The sequence below is a fragment of the Podarcis tiliguerta genome, assembly GCF_965153285.1.
Source record: "Podarcis tiliguerta genome assembly, chromosome: 1".
Taxonomy (NCBI): domain Eukaryota; kingdom Metazoa; phylum Chordata; class Lepidosauria; order Squamata; family Lacertidae; genus Podarcis; species Podarcis tiliguerta.
The window spans coordinates 102,833,658-102,855,793 of record NC_139534.1 but is presented as its reverse complement, the minus strand read 5'-3'; the positions used below and the strand labels follow the sequence as shown (position 1 = coordinate 102,855,793).

At 42.6% G+C, this 22,136-nt stretch overlaps 1 protein-coding gene across 2 annotated transcripts in view; it reads left to right on the top strand.

Annotated features, from left to right (window-relative positions):
• Positions 1-22,136, top strand: part of SLC25A21 (solute carrier family 25 member 21) — a 259,816-nt gene that overhangs the window by 31,703 nt on the left and 205,977 nt on the right. The window lies entirely within an intron of this gene.

The following is a 22,136-nucleotide window of genomic DNA, read 5'->3' as shown; positions in this document are numbered from 1 at the left end:
ATGAAGTTTCTCTCACACATTTTATACAAAAGTTTATAAAATCCATGTTAAGTGCAAGAAGAAATGTACACATGTCAAATCCAGGCCTTACTCGAGACCATTCCTTTTTAATTTATGCACATATAGTATCACAGGAAGAGATGGAATAAATTTGCGGACTGTGGCGAATGAGAGAACATTTTTGAATCAGGATCTTTAAAAGGGGTGAAATTTGAGTATGATTAAGTTAGGAAAACGACTCGTTTACAGCGGAAGTCAGAGACACTGTGTACATTATAGGCATGTCATTCCCCCCCTCCCCTTTTATAGCTAGGTTAGGCTTTTATACAAATTGTGAAGGAATTTGCAGTTCTGAGAATAGATTTTTGTGCCTTTATAAACTTTTATAGATGTGCACAGCACAACAGAATGCAAAGAGAAATAGCAATTAGTACTTAGTATTCAGATCAAGAGCAAACTTTGCTGTAGGGCAGACTGGTAGTTTATACTGCATGGGAGTCTTGCTCACCACTAATTTTCTCGGAAGGAAATGATCCCATGGCTTATGCTATCCACGTTTTGTGCATATTTGCCCTATAATTGGCATTTATTAAAGAGACTTTTGGTTTGATGGATGACTGTCAGGGTACAGGCGGCCAGCTTTCAGGCAGATTGCCTTTTTCTTTTCTTTTTACATTAACTCATTAGAACTCTGCTCTATTTCAACATGTTCTTTGTTTACCTTATGATGATTAAGATTTTTTTTTTAAAAAAAACCTCCAGGTTTGAAGAGAATTAGCAGAGTTTTATTCAATTATTTGCATTTGTAATTTTGACAGAAAAAAAACCAATAGAGAAGTCCATGCATTCAGAGTTTGGAAAGTGTTTAAAATTCTAAGGTGTAATGGCAACTTTAATTAGTTGCCACTTTCATAAGATAATTTTGAAATGCTAAGCCACATCTAAATATTTTCAGATACAGGGTTAAATTCCCTGTGCCTTGCCTTCCTTTAAAAAACACACACAACCAAATAAAGCACAGTTGTGATCTCATAAAATCAGAATGTAAAGTAATATTTTCACAGCAGGGTTTAAACCAATGAACATTCAACAGACCCACATTAACACCACATTCATCTGGAAGTAAGTGTGGTGCATCCCACTGTTTGAATTACTTAGTTGATTTCAGGGGAGCTTACTTTAAAGTAACCATGTTTTGGATCATGGTACCAGGCATGTTGTTAGATTGTATTACAACAACATCTAGTATTCCTATAACTTGAGAAATTAACAGCATCATTACATTAAGGAGGATTCAAACAATTAATTTTAGTCTTCCAAAATGCTATGCAAGACAGTTTCATAAGAATTTTGGGGGTTGACATCTGATGAAAGCATATACTTGAAGTAACTTCTCATTATAAATTCAAAAAAGCATGCAATATTATCATTTCAGTCACCTGACTATGTTAAAGTAATGTCAAATATAGTGCGGGGGCATTTTGGGAAGGCATATACAGGTGGTGACCATTTTGTGCGGGGTTCTGTTCCCAGCCCCCACATGTGTCAGCGGAACACATGTAAACGTGCCCCACCCTTCCCCCGTTCTGCCTTCTTCCAGCTCCAAAAGGACCTGCAGGTCAGTGATTGTGCACCGATTGGACGTGCCTAAAATGGTTGCCACCTGTAGCATCAATTCATTGGAATGACTTTCCACTTAAGTTCTGGAGTGGGCCAGTGGTCTTGCAAATGGTCCCTCACATGGCACGGTTGCAGCCTAAGATTTATTCAAAAATATTTTCCCCTTACCACCTTTTGTCAGGATCTGGCCACTTGTACTTTCATTTCACAGCACAGCATGTGGAGGAAATTTCTCCATCCCAAAGGGTGAGGATTTAGGATGGTCCCTTTTGAAATGATCCACACTTCACCATTTAAGCTTGATAAGTGCCAGAAGTATATTGGCCATGCTTTTGTTAAGAACATAAAGCATAAGAAGATCAGGCCAACAGACCATCTAGTCCAACATCCTGTTTTCACAGTGGCGAACCAGATGCCTAAGAAAACTCCACAAGATTTGAGCACAAGAGCTCTCTCATCTCCTGTGGTTTCCAGCAACTGGTATTCAGAAGCATTAGGGCCTCCGACTGTGGAGACAGAGCTAGTAGCCACTGAAAGCCTTGTCTTCCGTTAATTTGTCCAATCCTCTTTTTATGGTCTTTTTATTACTTATTGTTATTTTTCAGCAATTTGGAACCTAATGTCCTGCACAATGCAGTTTGAATGTAAATCATCAACAGCAACAAAAATAATAATCCCATCAACTTTGGTTCTGAAGACCCCAATATGAACTTAGCAATTCCCTTACAGTTGGTAGCATTTTGCTTTATGATGGAAGTGAAAGAATAGTGCAAAAGTACAGCATACAAGTAATTACTTGTTACACTATCCATAAATTGGTTTTATAATCTTGGGGCTGGTCTCTCATGCTCTGCAGTATTTGAAAATGCAAGAAAGTCCCACCATTCTCCAGCTAAAGTGTCCTTCTGATTTGCTCCTTTAGAGAATTTCAGTTTTTTGTGTTAATTTCTCTATAAGGGCTATTTACCACACTCCTTGTACCAGGATGTTAGGGTTGCTCCCTCGAGGTCCTTCCAAAACTTTGCAAAAACCATACGTGCTGCTACCAGCATAAATCCAATTAAGGCTTGGTCCTCCAGGTCCTGATTATCATTCAAATGCAAATTCAATTAAAGCTTTCCAAGTTGGTGGCCATCACTGCTTCCCTGTAGGAGCAAAGCCTATAGTTTAACTACGCACTGCATGAAGTACTTTATTCTATCTGTCCTGAATCTTCCAACATTCAGATTCACTGGAAATCCACTAGTTCTAATGTTATGGGGGAGAGAGAGAAAGCCCACTCCCTTCCTGCCATTCATAGTTTTATAAACTTCTGTCATGTCACAGCTCACTCCCACATGAATGCATTCTTAAATTCATTACACTGGGCTTAAAGGTAAAGGGACCCCTGACCATTAGGTCCAGTCGTGGCCAACTCTGGGGTTGCAGCACTCATCTCACTTTATTGGCCGAGGGAGCCGGCTTACAGCTTCCGGGTCATGTGGCCAGCATGACCTAAGGTGCTTCTGGCAAACCAGAGCAGCACACGGAAATGCTGTTTACCTTCCTGCCAGACCGGTACCTATTTATCTACTCACACTTTGACGTGCTTTCGAACTGCTAGGTTGGTAGGAGCAGGGACCGAGCAACGGGAGCTCACCCCGTCGCAGGGATTCAAACCGCCGACCTTCTGATCGGCAAGTCCTAGGCTCTGTGGTTTAACCCACAGTGCCACCCGTGTTCTTACCCTGGGCTTAAGCCTGCTTATTTCTGCATTTGATTGGGGCCAAATAGGCACTTTCACACATCATGGTAACTTGTAGCCATGTGCAAACCTATTTGATCACACCTGCTTTGGTCAGTCTTCACCATGGGAAGAAAAAAACCAAGCTGACTCAAAGCAAATATCATGGATTTTCTTCACTCCAAACAATTTCATGATGAAAAGCCAATTATGTTTCAGTTGAATGAAGCAAACAATGAGCCATAGTTCATATGTAACAGTAAACCAAGACTTGTGAGGTTTCTTCTGTGTGCTAAGAGGGAGGAGCAAAATAGTCCAGATTGGCAATTTCACAATGAACCATTAACTATGTTTTACAATGATTTGTGAACTGGGCCACTGTCTTAAAATATTGCTCTCTTTAGGACCCCCACATTCTTTTCTCTCGATGCTGTTCAAAGCCAAAGTCTAACAGAAGTCGGTACGACAAGCAGAGATTACCATCTTCCAGTTATCCAAAAGCTATTTAAAATCCGGTCAAGTTTGGCACCTGGCGGAACACTCAACTAGTTTCTTTCTCCCTTACTCAGTTTCCCATATACCATTGACATAATTGCCTCAAGTCCACTTTTCTATACAGTCGTACCTCGGAAGCTGAACAGAATCCGGAAGTCTGTTCGACTTCCGAAACATTCGAAAACCAAAGTGTGGCTTCTAATTGGCTGCAGGAAGCTCCTGCAGCCAATCGGAAGCCGTGGAAGCCCTGTCAGACATTTGGCTTCCAAAAGAATGTTTGAAAATCAGAACTCTCATTTCCGGTTTTCGATTGTTGGGATCCGGAACATTCGAATCCGAAGGCATTTGGGAGCCGAGGTACAACTGTATCTAGTCCTGTCTGTGACCCCAGTCATCAGTCCTGCCATTACTTCCATCATGGGTTCCACCTCTTGCAACACAATGTTGGTGTCATGAGAGCCATGGCAGTTGGTACAACAGCACTTAAATCTTGGGAACTGGTCTATATCTACGCAGAGAGAATCTCATTTTAGGGTAACAACTTGTCTTGCACTGGACACACCTGCTTTCCACACCTGCTTCATCCAATGCTTGTTCTTCCCTTTTGTATTGCTTGACATTGGTTAGTGAGCTTGACAATTCCCTGAAGTAAAAGAACACCCTTGGAGACTCTATGAACAAATAAGACAACCACTAAGAGTTTATGAACCTTCTAGAATGACTGACTCATATAGAATCGTGTTGGCAGTGGCTACAGCAGAGCTACAGTGGAGCTCACATCTCTAAATGCCTTACCTCAAATATAAAATATATGTAGCATTCTGAATCCTGCCAAGGAACCCTTTATTATGTTTATATTATTTAAATTAAGCAATGTAATGTTGATTGGGCTGAGGAAAAATGTAATTGGAGTGGCTAGATGGTATGGTTAGATAGACTTTCACCCCTGGGAACATTAATTTAAATTCCACATTGAGCCTGAAAAGAGGGTATGTTTGGTGGTCTCGTCTTCAGTCACTGTTGAGGCACATTATGAACCCACCAGATAATTTGGCATGACTGCCAGCCTCTCATCAAGTGAATCAAGGGAAACTGAAACCATGTAACTGGTTTCTGTGTGGAAGGGAAAATGTGAGCTGGTTCCATATCTCAAGCAAAGGACAATTGCTGACGAACTTTCTATTCATAACCTCCTTTGTCCAATAGGCTTATAAAATTATACAATAATTACACTGAACAACTGTCATATTGTTACGTATAATCAGCACAGGGAACTTCTAACATGGATATGGTTCCTTCCCCCCTTAGGTTTTGAATATCTTTATATTGTTTAAGTATCATCGTGTGGACACTGTATGCATCTAAGTATTTATGAGGAGGAAAATGGCAAGGTACAGGATGTTGCTCTAAGTTTGCAAAGAACTCTGAGAGAATGATCTATGCATATAGTGAAGATATGAAAGTATGAATAGCAAAAGATGGTTTTGGAAGATGGTTTATACTGCAGTCATATGTACGGGAGAGTCACTGAAATGATAGTTGGTGTGGAAGATGCACTTTAAGCTAAAATGCCTCTTGATATGCTTTACAACCATTTACAATACAAATTGTATTGTTGTTGTAATGCCCTCATTCAAATTTAGAATGCTGTGTACAGTTCTGGTGAGCTTTAGAAATGGAATGAAAAAGGGTGACAAAAATGACCAGGAGGTTGGAATAACTTCATTACAGTGGTACCTCGGGTTACATACGCTTCAGGTTACATACGCTTCAGGTTACAGACTCTGCTAACCCAGAAATAGTGCTTCAGGTTAAGAAATTTGCTTCAGGATGAGAACAGAAATCGTGCTCTGGCGGGGCGGCGGCAGCAGGAGGCCCCATTAGCTAAAGTGGTACCTCAGGTTAAGAACAGTTTCAGGTTAAGAACGGACCTCTGGAACGAATTAAGTACTTAACATGAAGTACCACTGTATAAGGAAAAGATAAAATGTTTGGATAAAAAAAGAGAGAGCATAAGAAGACCCCTGTTGGATGGACCCACCTAGTTCAGCATCCTGTTCTCACGGTGGCCAATCAGATGCTTGTAGGAGGTCAAGCAGCACCTGAGCACAGTAGAAATCTCCTTCGCTGCAGTTTCCAGCAACTGGTATTCAGAAGCATTACTACCACCAGCTGAGGGGATGAAAGATGGGCCATTGGGGCTAGCAGCCACGGATGACCACGAATTGGTCTAATTCTCTTTTAAAGCTATTCATGTTAGTGACTATCACTGCCTGCTGTGGGAGCCAGTTCTATACAGTCATACCTTGGATCCTGAACACCCTGGAACTTGTACGTTTTGGCTCCCGAATGCTGCAAACCCGGAAGTGATTGTTCTGGTTGGTGAACTTTTTTTTGGAACCCGAATGTCTGATGGGGTTTCCACGGTTTCTGATTGGCTGCAGGAATTTCCTGCAGCCAATCAGAAGACGCAATTTGGTTTTGGAAGTCGAACGGGCTTCCAGAACGGATTCCATTCGACTTCCAAGGTATGACTGTAGTTTGACGATTCAGCTTCATAGGATGCCAATGAGTTCTAGTGCTATGAGAGAGGAAGAAAAACTTTTCACTATCCACCTTCTCCATGCCATGCATAATTTATATATGTGTGTGTGTGTGTGTGTGTGTGTGTGTGTTGGCTTTTACTCTCCTTTTCTATAAACTGAAAAGCCCCAAATGTTGCAACCGTTCCTTGTAGGGGAATTGCTCCATCCTGTTAACCTCTTTGATTGACCTGGAGAAATTAGACTGGCTCCTTCCATGCTCTCTTTCCACTGGCATGTGAAAACTTTCTTGTTCTAACAGGTTTTGGTAACTTACTGTTTTAAAGGAAAGGGCTGGTGCAGGGGTAGGCAACCTAAGGCCCGAGGGCCGGATGTGGCCCAATTGCCTTCTCAATCCAGCCCCCGGACAGTCCGGGAATCAATGTGTTTTTACATGAGTAGAATGTATCCTTTTATTTAAAATGTGTCTCTGGGTTATTTGTGGGGCGTAGGAATTCCTTCATATTCCCCCCCCAAAATATAGTCTGGTCCACCACATGGACTGAGGGACGGTGGACCAGCCCATGGCTGAGAAAGGTTGCTGACCCCTGGGCTGGTGCCACCTGTCTGAAATCCAGGAGAGATGCAGCCAATCAGTGTAGAGGCAATGCAGAGCTAGATGGGCCAATGGCCTGCCTCGGTGTAAGGCTCTATAAACATGTGCAGGGCAGGGGATTAGCTACACACTATGATGATAGTCCCCCTAGTGCATTCATTGAGCCTACTACTACAGTATTTGGATGGTGTTTAAAAGATGAATTGAGCGGCTTCTAAGCACTGAATTCCAGTAGAAATTCTCTTTGGACACCAAGAATTCATCTTAATGATGACAGACACTGAAAAACTGTAACAAAGGGTGGGGGTGATCTCTAAATCATTTTAATAGCTTTGGCGAAGCTACAATTTGCCGCGGCAAGATTTGCTTGTTCCTTTTCTTTCCCATCACATGTCCCATTGTAGTTGTCATTGGATACATTAAATAAAACCAGTAGGCTATTTCTTTCTCTGTCACGCATGCAGGAGATATTCATGCAGTTCTTAACGTGTGAAAGATTAATGTTTCAATAACAGCTTGTTTAATTAAACTACAGAGAATTTCTGTAGAACTTTCCAGTGAAATCTCCTACTTGAAAGTAAGCCCCATTGCAGTCATAGGCAACGCAGCATGGATGATTCCATGCTTTCCTATTTCTTACGCAGCTCTATGCTTTCCTCTAGAAAAACTGGATTTTCATACCTAGCTGCAACTTCTGATAATATACTTTATGTTGCGGGGTGGCGGCAAGGTGATTCTGCAAGGAAAACAGGAAATTCCCCTATACGCACACAGGGGTTTTTATTCACTATTTTAAAATTATTATATGCACACTTTTAACACTCCCATCAGTAAATCTAAGTATAAAAACCCCTCTCTCATTTATATAATATATAAATATGAATGGGATGAGATCTGTGAACAGGAGGCTATTCACAGGAGGGTGTTTTCCCATCTCATCTTCCTGCTTGCAACTCCCAAGAAGCCTTCCAGAGGCTGTGATGCAGGATGGGGCATGTATAGCTACAAGAGGAAAGGGTATCTGCCAGAAATCAGGCAGAGGCACCCTGTTTGAGATGAGATGCACTTACTGGTACCTAAGGTGCATCCATCCAGTTTGGGTTAATTCCCCCTTCCCACTACATCCTGTCCACATTCCGTCTCACAAAACTCACAAGGACCCCTGACCCTCTGGGAAGGTGTTTCAGCATTTTGCAGGGGTGAGCAGGGAATGGCAAAGCCCCTTTCTGTGAACAGCCTCACATTCACAGATCTTGAGATCCAATTACAGTGGCACCTCGGGTTACATACGCTTCAGGTTACAGACTCCGCTAACCCAGAAATAGTGCTTCAGGTTAAGAACTTTGCTTCAGGATGAGAACAGAAATTGTGCTCCGGCGGTACGGCGGCAGCAGGAGGCCCCATTAGCTAAAGTGGTGCTTCAGGTTAAGAACAGTTTCAGGTTAAGGACGGACCTCCGGAACGAATTAAGTACTTAACCCGAGGTACCACTGTATCAATATCAGATGCTGAGAACCTTTCCCCGCTCAGGGCTAATCTGTTTATGGGTTCCATGCTAGTGGCGGTGGGTGGAGTGGCCTTCTCTAACCCTCCCCTCTTCCTTCCCATGTAGTGGGCTGCTGAGAAAGGGATGGCTCACTCTTGCCAGAGATCAGAACTAATTGCTTGCAGAAGATTACCTGCTCCCTTTCCCACTGCTCTTTCCATTTCAATTCACCCCTCCTTGCAAGAGGTTTGAATAGTTTGCTTGCAGACCGCTTCTCTTCCTTGTTCCATTACTCCATCTATTTTAGCCACACACCGACATGTTTCTCTCTCTTGCCTTCCTTCTCTGCTTCTGGCTGCCTCTTGCATGCATTAAATAAGGCTAAGGGCCACTGCTTCTCTAGCTCTGCCCAATATCTATCATGTTTAAAAGTGTGTATAGGACTGCTCTCCTAGAAAATTATTCTCATCCCTGTTGGTTCAGTTTTTAGGTATCTATAGGAGCAGGAACTAGATTCATGCCCTCAATCCAAAGTATGTAGGGAATAACCTGGTTCCACTTCACTGCTATATGTGTATTCTTAATCCTACTGAATTACTTGCAACAAATGAAGCAAGATTCTCTCTAGTCATTGTCCAAAATGCAATGTAATAATTGTACAAAATAGCTCTGTTTATGGAAGAGCTTTTTCGTCTGGTCCTTGGCTCATCTGTCTCATGCACTGTTTCTTGGAAAATCTGGAACACTCGTAAGGAGCTGACCTTAGAGCTCTGTTAGCACCAAGCTAGACTAAGGTTTCCAGACATCCCCGTTTCCCAGGGGAAGTCCCCGTATTTACAAATCAGCCCCCATCCAAAATGAAGATGAAAAGTGTCCCCAGATTCATTGAAAAAAATCTGGTAACCCCCCTTTTTTAAAAACTCAAATTCCTCTTTATCAACAATTATTCAAAGTGGCTTACAAATAAAGGTTAAAAGACAATAGAAAGCAACTAATAAATGCAAAAATTCATCAGAGGAGCTGGTCTAATGATACAAGACAGGAGCTGGTAAAATGACCCAAATCCCTTCCCAGCAGGAGACACACACAAACAGCCACCCCTAACGATAAAAAATTGACCTACAGGAAGGAATGGATCAACTTCATGGATCACTGCCTTGCCGTGGCGAAGGGGCTTGAAGAACTCAGAGAAGCTATGAACTATGCCGAGCAGGGCACCCAAGATGAACAGGTCATAGTGGAGAGTTTTGACCAAACGTGATCCACCTGGAGCAGGAACCGGCAAGCCACTCCAGTATCCCTGCCAAGAAAACCCCATGGACAAAGACAATGGATCAACAGCCACCCTCAAATCTCACCTTTTCTACAAGGCCTTTGGCTTAACCCTCTGGTTCCCATGCCCTACTTAGCCTAAAACTAAGGATCATGCAATCAAGGCAACCACATATTGCTTCCTTGTTGACCAGCAGAGGCCACTCAATCAAGTTGAATGGGGCAGTGCCACACCAACCTCAATTTTTGGCCTGGGGGTTCAATGAGCACAGTGTCTGGGCTTGGCAGAACCTCTTGAGGCGGGGACATTTTGCACTGTGGTGCAGCTGCAAAAAAGGCTCTGCTCTTAACAGAGGTCTGCTGAGCTTTGTTTGGCAGTGGTATATAAGAGTGGGGCCTTAGATGTTGAAGAGTGTGAGCAGGACACATAACAGAAGGTGGTGGTCCTTAAGATGCTCAACTCCCAGGCCAGTTAAGGCCAGCGCCTGTGATTTGAACCCTTTTCACTTCATCACAGCAAATCTGGTAACCTTAAAATATACCTGAAGTTTCTGTCTTTGCATTTAACTTGCAGATTAAAAAAAAAAAAAATCTCAACAGCATCACAGTTGCCTTCCTTGTTGCTTATGGACTTCTGAAGGATCACTGTAGAAAATTGGATGTTGGACCAAGGGGACACTTGATCCGATCTAGGAGAGTTGTTCTTGTGATGCAGGGTGTCTGTTTTACAAGTCTATGTATTTGCTTTCACTCTTTTCAGCGGTTACGACAGAAAGTGATTGCAAAGACACTAAAAGTCTCTATTGCTCTGTTCCTTGTCCTTCAGAAATGAAACTCTGTAGGACTAGACTTCTCACTGCATGTAGGGGTGTGGAGTACATAGCTGAAGACTTGGTTCAAAAAGCAGGGCTAAATTAATGGCACACATGCACGTTAGTTTAAAAAGGGAAATAAAAATATAGGGATTTCAAAACTGCCTTTCTACAGAAAATAGTTTCCATTCTGTTTCTAATATGTTTGGCTAAAATGTCATCTATGCTCAGTAATATGCAACATCTTATTTAAAACTTTAAAAAGAAAGATTTTCTTGTGGTTACATTCACAAGTGGAAAATGGGAGACCATGTGTGTCTGTGTATAACATGTGAAGATAGCTGAATAGGGTAGTAGACAAAAGAAAGAGCGAGAGAGAAAAAAGAAGAAAAAACCCCATCCATTTGAAATCCGGAGACCTTTACAATGCTACAAGTAAGTAAAAGCAGATGTGGTAAAGTTTAGAAAATCAAGACATTATTTTCCTGTTTCCATTGAATTTTTCTAAACACATTATAAATAAGCTTTGAAGTAATACAAAATACCCTGTTTGTTTTGCTGATAGCATCTTTTTGTAAAAAACTTTATCAATGCTTGTTTAAGTTATAGACTAAATGATACCTTAGTCCGCGGTTAAACAATTAACTTTATCCCTTAACAAATACAATGCTAAAAGGCTGGCAAGGTCTGAGATGCTAACTTGCAAAAGCCTATCAGAATAGTTTTGAATTTTTGTTGAAAAGCAAGACTATTCTGCATCCTTTAATATGCAAAAAATATGTACTCGGCTTTATAGTTGTCTCAAAAAAGCAAATAGTAAAACACCTTTTGCATTTTAAAATTTTGTCTCCCCCACTGCTGCCCTCCCCATCTGTCATTGTCCTCTCTGGTAGCAGGATCCTTCCACTTGATCAAAACCAATGAGACTTTCCCTCCATGGAAAGTGAAGTCAGAATCCAACCCGTATTTCTGGAACTCTAACAACAAATTTAAGTTTGAAATTGTCTCAGGTTGTCTGATTGGTATATTTCCTGTGAATAGGTATATTTCCTATGAAGCAGTAACTGTTAAATAACAAACTACCATCTGGTAGTTTGATTTAATTGGTGAGAGTTTTGAAATAGCAGTCAATTATTTGGTTATGGGGTGTTAGGGGAGGGGTAGTACCTCTGGTGGGGGACACGTCATGCTCCTTCTGGGGTAGTTTGTCCACCTTTGGTCCCCACCCTACAAGCAGCTCTCACCTGTGGCTCCTAGAAGCTGTCAGTATGTAACATCGGCCACACCCCAGGAAACAGCTTTGATTGGCTGGCTAAACCAGGTGAAGGTAGCTGATGGGTCTCAAACCCTCAGTGAGTTAGGAACTTGCCCTGCATTCAAAGACAGGCTCTGGCAGATTGAGTGGATAGGACCAATAGTGGGTTCAAGGGTCAATAATGTACTGTAGAGGGAAGTGAGGGGCAGATGGGGCTCATCAGCTTGGGAAGGTAGCCTATATAGGAGAAGGAAAACAATGATTCTAAACCTCCACTGCCTTGTGTCTGTACTCATTCATGAGAAAGGCTGCAGGAGTAAACCCCGAGGGAAAGTCTGAATCCACCGTGGGACATCTTTGGGAGAAGGGCTAAGGAGGAAGCCCTACATAAATCGGGAGTGGATGGTTGGGCAGTATCTTGTAGGCCTCTTTTGGGCAATTCCCACAGCCAAGCTGGTGCCAAATGTATTGTTCTTTGGACCACATCAGTGAGGCCTAGAGAGGCATTTTGTCATCTGAGAAGCCCAGCACCTCCATGCACACTGCCTAGGCTTGCACCCCAGAGAGGTTGCTTTGGTGCTGCTAATGTAGCACAAACAACGTGGGAGGCAGCAGTTATAAGTTAACTGGTCTCTGCAGCCACAACAGTTTGACCTTGCCCCTGGAGGTGCACTCCATTGTCTCTTTAGACAGATGGATACCAACAATTTGAAAAATATATAAAGTAAATTAACTGAAGTTAACAACAGTTGGTAAGTTCTTCTGTGAACTTTTCGTTGGCTTTTGGGTAGCTTTTTTTTTTTGGAGAGTTTCAGTTTTTCATGGATACAGCCTAGTAACAGATTCTGTGGTGGGGCAGAGGCACCTACCTGACCGCTTTGCAGGTGAGTTAATGCTGCTTACTGTGAGGGGGAGGGCGGAAAGTGGTGCAGAGGGAGGTGTACTAATGCATTGGCAGGGGTGCCGCATTGGACTGGCCAGTTCATTTGCACCATGCCAATCTCGCCACTGCCTCGCCCCTTCCCAGTAAGGAGCACCATCTCACCTGCAAGGAGGTCAGGAAAGCATCTCTGCCCCACCACAGCATCCACTACTGGTGCAATCTGTCCAGTTCAGCCCAGTGCCCTTGTACAGTGGTACCTCAGGTTAAGAAATTAATTCATTCTGGAGGTCTGTTCTTAACCTGAAACTATTCTTAATCTGAGGTACCAGTGTAGCTAATGGGGCCTCCCGCTGCCTCCATGCAATTTCTGTTCTCACCCTGAAGCAAAGTTCTTAACCCGAGGTACTATTTCTGGGTTAGCGGAGTCTGTAACCTGAAGCGTCTGTAACTTGAAGTGTCTGTAACCCGGGGTACCACTGTATTTAAATTGGTTACATTTAATCTCTACTGCAAGAAAAGGGTCAAGTGATCATGCCTTGTAATGCAGTTGCATATATGTGAGAAAGGGAGGCCATAATCTTTCTGATTGTTCCTGTTTCTGTCGCATAAAGGTAAAGGCAAAGGGACCCCTGACCTTTAGGTCCAGTTGTGACCGACTCTGGGGTTGTGGCGCTCATCTCGCTTTATTGGCCGAGGGAGCCAACGTACAGCTTCCGGGTCATGTGACCAGCATGACTAAGCAGCTTCTGGCGAACCAGAGCAGCGCACGGAAACACTGTTTACCTTCAGCGCCGGAGCGGTACCTATTTATCTACTTGCACTTTGACGTGCTTTCGAACTGCTAGGTTGGCAGGAGCAGGGACCGAGCAACGGGAGCTCCCCCCGTCATGGGGATTTGAACCACCGACCTTCTGATCGGCAAGCCCTAGGCTCTGTGGTTTAACCCACAGCGCCACCCGTGTCCCTGTTTCAGTCTCATAGGATATTATAAAACAGACAAAATGTAGACTGCGTCACCTCTCCAGTTTTGATGTGGCAGAAACTATTTGGGGAGTCCAGAGCCAGATGAAGTGACTTAGGTGACAGTGCATCAGATTTACTTTCCCACCCCCACCCTGATACTAGGCAGATATCACCTGGCCTCTTTTAATCTCAGTCGCTGCTGAAGTCTCTGTTGTTGTGTCAGGAATGTCAAACCTGGGGCCCTCCAGATGTGGTTGGTCTCCAACTCCCATCAGCCCCAGCAAGCAAATTAGGGATGGTGGAAGCTGGGAGTCCAACAAAGCCAGGAGGGCCATAGTTTTCCCACCCCGTCATGATATGGCACACATTGGATTAATGCAGCACTGCTCCTAAAGAGAAGCACATACAGCACCCACATTTGGAGGTCTCCGGGTTCAACACCCCTGACACAACGCTATAAAACATGCATAAAAATGAATATACCATGAAAATGATATGAATTATTTTCCCAATATTCAAATAAAAACCCATTTTCCATTTATCTGGGTAGGGCATTGTGTGGTTTAAGAAACAATGTTTAAAGAAACAACTGAAACACGAAGGGCATGAAGTTTGTCTTGCCTTGCACCTTTCTAAGAGAAATGGCCACTTCTGATTTCATATGCAAAGCTATTCTAGAACACCTGTGAAACATCACTGAAGCGAAAATGATTACATTCACTCTGAGACACATTTTTGCTTAGCATCCAGAATGTCAAAGCCTTATTATACTTCTATTTCTGCCTTGTTTTATTACAATATCATAAAGGCTAAGCATAGCTTTCTTTTCAGCTTCCCAGTACATTTCTTGATGTTTGGTATGCATTTTTGTACATGTATGATTCACATTGGGTAGTATTGAACATCTACCCATTGAAATGAGTAAATAGGACTCTATTATTTAATTTCAGTAGGTCTGCTCTGCATAAAAATTAGTTGAAAGCATCCCTACCATAAAAGCATACCACATAAAAGAATATGGTACCTGGGTGAGTCCCAAGGATGGAACCTCATCCATCTGCAGACACAGAAATGTATCTGTTCATCTCGGGGGGGGGGGGGATGGGAAACTGTTGACTCTCCAGATGTTCCTGGAGTCCAACTCCCACCATCCCATAATAATAAAATACTGGAGCCATAATTGGCCAAACTACATATTATATAGCCTTCTCCCACCTGATGCCCTCCAGATGGTGCCCTCCATGGCTGGCTGGCACCAGGTTGATGAAGGCTGCATTATCTATCCCCCATCTTCTTTTTTAAAGGGAAGCAGCCACTGGAGCTACAGTCAGCAGTGGAGAAAGGGCAGGTGGGTGCTTAACCCTGTCCCTCCCAGCCATGGTCTATGTAGAATATGCCTCCTCCAGTTGTTTCTCCCTGGCAGGACAGAATATGCCACTCTCCATTTTCCATTACAATGAGAAATTGTGCTTGTGCAGGGCAATTTTTTAAGAAGGGAATTTATGTACTCCCATGGATCAGCTGCCACCTCCAGTGCCTGCTTTTCATTCAAACAAACCAGCAGAAAGTTACACTAAACTCCATTGCAGAACTTTGGGCCTCAATACACAAACAAGTATCCCTTTAACTTACAGGTCCACTAATTAAAACGGGCTCCTTTTGATCAATCATTTAAAGCTTTCCTTTGATTGATGTCCTAATTAAATGAATTAAAAGATTGCTGACCTGCTTCTGGCTGCTTTTCTTTGGGTGGCATGAAACTGGCTCTTGCTTGTTTCACCTTGAACCTTTTAGCTGTAGCCCTGCTCCCAAAGGGCCATTGTTTCTCAGGCAAGCGACTCGAGAACCTGAAAATTACGCTGCCACTGTGGAAGAGTATCCCTTAAGGAAAATCTAAGCGTGGCTGGTGAAATGCAGTGATCTCTTGCTAAGAATATCGCCAATGTCTAGACGTTTTGTGATATGCTTTTCATTAGTAAAAAAACCTGGGCCTCATCAAACGATAAGCTAAATTAACAGAAAACATAAGTAACTTGCCCACCCGTTCCTTTTTCTTTCACTACCACTAGCAATAGAAATATATTGCATGTCTCCAAATAAATCGTAAATTGTTCATTTCCAGAATTCTCATTTAGGCCCTATTACTACCAAGGGACACATTATTTAGTTTTAGTCTTTATTCCCTCGTTTCAAATGTGTAAGTAATTTTCGTTAGTACTGTTTTCTTATTTATTTTTTTAGAAATAGACTGCTTAATATAATAAAGAGTCAGCTGACATAAAAACAGTAACCCCCCATCTTTGCGAGAGGACCGGAGGGTGGCTACACAAGAAGGGGCCTTTTATGCATGGGCTCCTCAATTGTGGAACGCTCTCCACTTGGGGGCTCGCATGGCGCCTTCGTTACATATCTTCAGGACCAGACAAAAACATTCCTCTTCTCTCAGGCCTTTGGCTAATTAAACAATCTATGGTCTTTTAAAGGGACGCGGGTGGCGCTGTGCTCTAAACCACAGAGCCTAGGACTTGCTGATCAGAAGGTTGGCGGTTTGAATCCTCGCGATGGGGTGAGCTCCCTTTGCTCAGTCCCTGCTCCTGCCCACCTAGCAGTTCAAAAGCACATCAAAGTGCAAGTAGATAAATAGGTACTGCTTCGGCAGGAAGGTAAATGGCATTTCCGTGTGTTGCTCTGGTTCACCAGAAGCAGCTTAATCATGCTGGCCACGTGACCCGGAAGCTGTACGCTGGCTCCCTCGGCCAGTAAAGTGAGATGAGCACCCCAACCCCAGAGTCGGTCACGACTGGACCTAATGGTCAGGGGTCTCTTTACCTTTACCTATGTTCTTTTAAACAGTGGTGGGGATTGTTTTTGTTTGTTACAATGCTATACATTTTGTGTTTTTATATTGTAAGCAGCTTGTGATCCTTAGATGAAGGGTGGAATAGAATTTTAATATTCTGAACTATCAGCACTCGGATAGCATTCTTACTAGCTGTTCTGACCATATTTCTCACCCCAAAACTGCTGTCCTGCTTCCCTCCCATTCATAGCAGATGGCCAATCATAAGGGGAGCATGAAGCAAGTGGCTAAATGGAGGAGAATGTGCAGCTGCACTAGAAAATGTGTTTTATGGATTGTTTGCGTATTGCTACTGAGGAGACCTGCTAAATGCATTATTTTGATTATGAAAAAATGAAAGTGGCAGTAAACATTGCAGTGCTTTGGGAAGGCAGCCTGACATCTGCTCTGTGAAGAGCTGGCTGGGGAATATGCTGCAATAATATCAGCTTTACAGTCTACAGTGCTTTTGGCACAACACATCTTATTTGACAGTGCAAATTAAGTGTGTCGTATAATATTCAATAGCCGCCATTATTTCTCAGATCCAGTTGCTGGCCAAAAATATTTCATGGTAAATTGCAAAGAATATATGCTGATAAATTAGCGCAATAGCATTTAGAAGGGGAATGGAAATGAACTCTCAAAGAATAGCCAGCGCTGCTCACATTTTAATGCGGTCACACCCAAAATGTGTTAGCACCCCCTCCTGCGTTGCCTCCAGCTGTTATGTAAGTCCCTTCCCAGATGTGTGCATTCCCTCTGATGTCACTGGAGATATTTGGACCAGAAACTAGTAAACAAAAGTGAGTCCAAACTTAACTTCAGAAGCACAAGGAAACATATGGGAAACTTGCTTAATTGTTGTGATTGCAATGACAGATGCTACGCAAAGTACGATTTATTGAAAATGAGAAATTGGCATAGGTAATGTATTCACATGTAACATTTGCATGTCAAACTTGTTCCTTCCCATTCTATATTTCACCCCTTTTCTGCTTCAACCTACAAAGCTGCACTATAATGAGTCAAGCTTTTGGTCAATTGAAGTCTAGTAGTCTCAACTCTGGCTGGAAGCAGCTGGAATCACAGAATTGGAAGGGACCCAAGGATTATCTAGTCCATGGGTTGGCAAACTAAGGCCTGGGGGCTGGAACTGGCCCAATTGCCTTCTAAATCCAGCCTGCGGATGGTCTGGGAATCAGCGTGTTTTTACATGAGTAGAATGTGTCCTTTTATTTAAAATGCATCTCTGGGTTATTTGTAGGGCATAGGAATTTGTTCATTTCCCCCCTCCAAAATATAGTTCGGCCCCCCACAAGGTCTGAGGGACAGTGGACCGGCCCCCTGCTGAAAAAGTTTGCTGACCCCTGATCTAGTTCAATGCCCTGCAAAGCAGGAATATGCAACTGTTTCATATGGGGATCAGACCCGCAACCTGTTAGAATTCCTGCTCCGTGATTGCAGTCATGGGATTGTTGTCTATCACATGACGGTATATGTTTTGACTCCACAGAGTGGGAAGTGACGGAAACAGGATGTTTGTGTTACTGTGTTCTTTGAAGTGGGACTATTGTCCTTTGTTCTTTTCCTTTTTGCTGTCTGATGCTAGAGAGAGAGGGAGCCGTGTTGCAGTGCTCTGTGTGTGTTTATATGTAAATAAAGTAGATTAGCCAAAATGCTGAGTTGCTGAGGTCTGTCATGCAAGGTGCGCAAACTCTGCAGATCCCTAAGTGTGCCGGTGTCAGTTGGCATCGGTTGCTGTGATGTTCGGGCTGAAGAAAGCTTTTGAAGCTCCTGAATGATTGACCAGGAGGGAGAGAACATGCCAGTTGGACATGTGTCTCTACCAGGGTCCTACTTGAGTATAGGCTGAGCTCCTGACACAACCTTGGTGTTATCAGCACCACACTCTAACCAACTTGTGCTATCCAGGCTCCCATCTCAGGGTCTTTTTGCTTCTGCTGAAGATTCTGCAGCTGGAGATTGTGGAGATTGTGCTGCTGGTAAAGCTACAATCCTTCTCCAAGGAATGAGAGCAGCACAATCTCCACAATCTCCAGCTACAGAATCTTCAGCAGAACCACCTAGTCCAGTATTCTGTTCTCACGGTGGCCAACCAGATGCCTATGGGAGCTGCAACTAGGACCCCCAACATACGGCCACCAACAGTGGAGGTACAACAGCCATCATGCCTAGTAGTCACTAACTCAGCCAGAGCTGTGTCAGTAGATGCTGATCTAACCTTTGTCAGTGGCTTAGAGAGAAGGGCAGACATCTTACAAAATATAAGAAGAGGGCATCTTGGAGTGCATTTCAGTCCAGGAATGAAAGCTCAGTCTTTTCACACAAAAATCAGTTTCTCCTTTCTCCCCAGGATTTATATTTTTCAGGAAAATGTTTTTGCTATCATTAAACAATTGGATGGCAGGAATCTTCCCACCCACCTACCCCGTGTGCAACACTGTGGAATAACACATTGATGACAATTAATTTTACCAGTGAGACAAATAACTTGGTTTTTGATAGAAGCCGAAATGCAGCAGAATGCAAACAGCACTGCATGCAACAAATGCAGGATGTAATGGAAATCAATTCCTTTTTACATCCCTAACCTTGACATACTGATTAGTAGGCAGTTCTGAAAATGGGATGTTTCCCATCTAACAGGACCTAGTTGGCTCATATTAGATACCAGCATTCAAGCATATTTCAAGCCAAGTCAACTGTGGGACTGAATGATGGATTGTGAGACTTCTGTTGCCTCTTCATACTGTTGCCTCTGTCTTGGATTGGAGGATTGGCGGACTTCCAGTGGCTGCTAGAAGGATGCATTTATGTTTGCAGAATGCAAGCTTCATTTACGTCTGTGTGTATATCTACTTGTAGAGAATTTGAGAATATGATCTCTAATAGCCAGTCCCTTGTGGGTTTTGGGAGTCTAACTCATGATTTGGATGCCTGATGCTAGTAGTACTGTGCTAATTGTGTAGTTCGTAAATCCTACAATAGAGCAAAACTGCTTTTTAGTGGCATAAATCTAAATTTTGAACCAAAGGAGGACTTTTGTTCCAGCGGGACTATAGTTTAAAAGGTCTTCAATTATATTTTGGTTTATTTTGATTCCAGTAGTATTGGGCATGGTAGTATATATCCAGAAGAGATCGCTAAACATCAGGAAGAACTTTCTGACAGTAAGAGATGTTCCACCACAGAACAGACTCCCTCGGGAGGTTGTGGATTATTCTTCTTTGGAGGTTTTAAAGCAGATGTTGGATGACCATCTGTCATGGATACTTTAGCTGAGATTCCTGCTTTGCAGGGGGTTGGACTAGATGACTCTTGGTCCCTACCAACTCATAAGATTCTATAATTTAATCTAGCTGCAAGAACATATGGCTGAATTTGCTTAGAAGCACTGTTATTGATAAAAACTTATTATGGTTTGATATTTTTGTAAACCATTTTGATTTTTTTAAAAATAATCAAATAATCAATATTTTTACAAAATAATAATAATAATGTGAGAATTAATGTACTCAGGGGTTCTTTGCTTAAATCAGGGTGAACTGGTGGGCCTCCAGATATTGTTGGATTCCAAGTCCCATCAGCCCCAGCCAGCATGGCCAATGGTCAGGAATGACTGAAACTGACATCTACCAACATCTAGGGGGCCACCATTTTCATACCCCTGCTTAAATGATGTGTTGTTGTTGTTGTTTAGTCGTTTAGTCGTGTCTGACTCTTCGTGACTCCATGGACCAGAGCACGCCAGGCACTCCTGTCTTCCACTGCCTCCCGCAGTTTGGTCAAACTCATGCTGGTAGTTTCGAGAACACTGTCCAACCATCTTGTCCTCAATATTTATTTTCTGATGAAGAACATTCTCACTGGTTTGCTTACCAGAGATTATATTGATATATGTCTGGCCAGTTGCTTGAACCACTGCCATACTTTTTGGGGATTCATGTGCTATCAAGCAGATCTTAACAGTAGGTGTTGCGGCTAATAGTGGGTCCCCAACCTTCTGCAGCAGAATAGGGGAGGCGTGTTGGATGCAGCAGTGGGGAGAAGAAGATGGAGAAGCCCTGTTGCCTGTTGGAACTGTCTCACTGTTGCTTAGAGTAGTTGTTAGGATAAAAGCAGGACTCCATGCAGAATTTAGCTCCTTGGACAAAAGCTGGGATATAAGATTAATAAGTGATAAATAATGTGAGGCTGGTCCTTCTTAGTTTCCTTTTACAGATATAGACTCAAGGCTAAGAGAGAGCCATTTGATCAAAGTTGCCCAGAAAGTCTTTGGCTGAACAGTGTTTTGAGGTCAGGTCCAGATAATTTGGAAGGCATCAAAATTAAAAAAGATGTCCATGTTGTTTTGTGCAATAAGTGAACAACCAGCAAACTATTTTTAATATTTGCTTATGTGCTCCCTTAGCTGTGTTGATTTAGTAAAGCAAGAAGACATCCGGAATGCAGAAGGAGCAAGAGTCAAGTTCCACCTACCTCATTTTTTGCTTTTATATGCATTTAAGAATTGCTACAGCTTTACAGAGTCATATTTGAATTAATAGCTTATTCTTGTCCTATTTCTTGTTTTCCATGCACAAGGGGGAAATGTGAAAGTTTTTGAAACAAAGCTTTTAAAAACAACATCTAAGCTGTTCTTGGAAATCAGGAGAGGCATCTAGCTAGTTATTTAAGTTGTGTTTTTAACCTGCCATGTGTCAGGACAGACAAGGAAATTTCACATTCTACATTCGGCTTGCTCACTTTTTTAAAAACAAAACAACTCATCAACAAGTATGAGGTATCAAATTCACATGTCTGTTTTTCCAGGGCACATCAGGGTTACCCAGAGAATATTACAAAAAGAAAAACAAGCAAGGAGAAGATTGTTTTGAAAAGCAGTTCCTTAGTACCAAAGCTGCTGTGAACATTTTTTTAAACACGCCTTCTTGCTGGTGTGGGTTGCGGGAATGCAGACTTAGTAAAGTCTTCCTGTAATACTTCAAAGTCCACAGCCAAAGTTAATCTAATTTAACTTTACTGTAGTTTATTGACCAACTCTACAGCCCTTTTCAACAGCCCTCCAATTCACTACATTAACTGTAGTATAATTATTTTCCAAGAGAGGAATATGACAAATGCTATTTGCGCTCATATACGCTTTGCTAATGATGTGAAAATAGGATGTTCTGAAGGCTTTCTACACCCTTTCAATCTGGGCACTTCCAATGAAGTCTAGTGACCAGGGTGTGTCGCATGTAATTTACTATGCAGACTTTGCCAATTCATGTACAATGTTTGTTACTTGACCACAGTATCCCCTTTGCAGGACTGACCCAATGACAGATCCTGCTAATATGAGTTCCACTGATACTGCCACTGTGATGGGAATAACACACAGGAGTGGTAGTCATTCATTCAAATATAGTAATAAGGATCTCAGTTCTCTAAGGCCTGCCCTTAAATAGCCAAAACTGCACCACGCAGATATAAGAGGGAGATATCGGAAGGATGACACCATGGGGCTGTGCCAATGTGCCATTACTCCAGCACAAGCTCTGGATCAGGTGGTGGGCTTTACTCCCCAGCCATATTTTAATGTAAAGTGTAAGCCTGGAAGCTCAGATTAGTGAAACAATGCTTT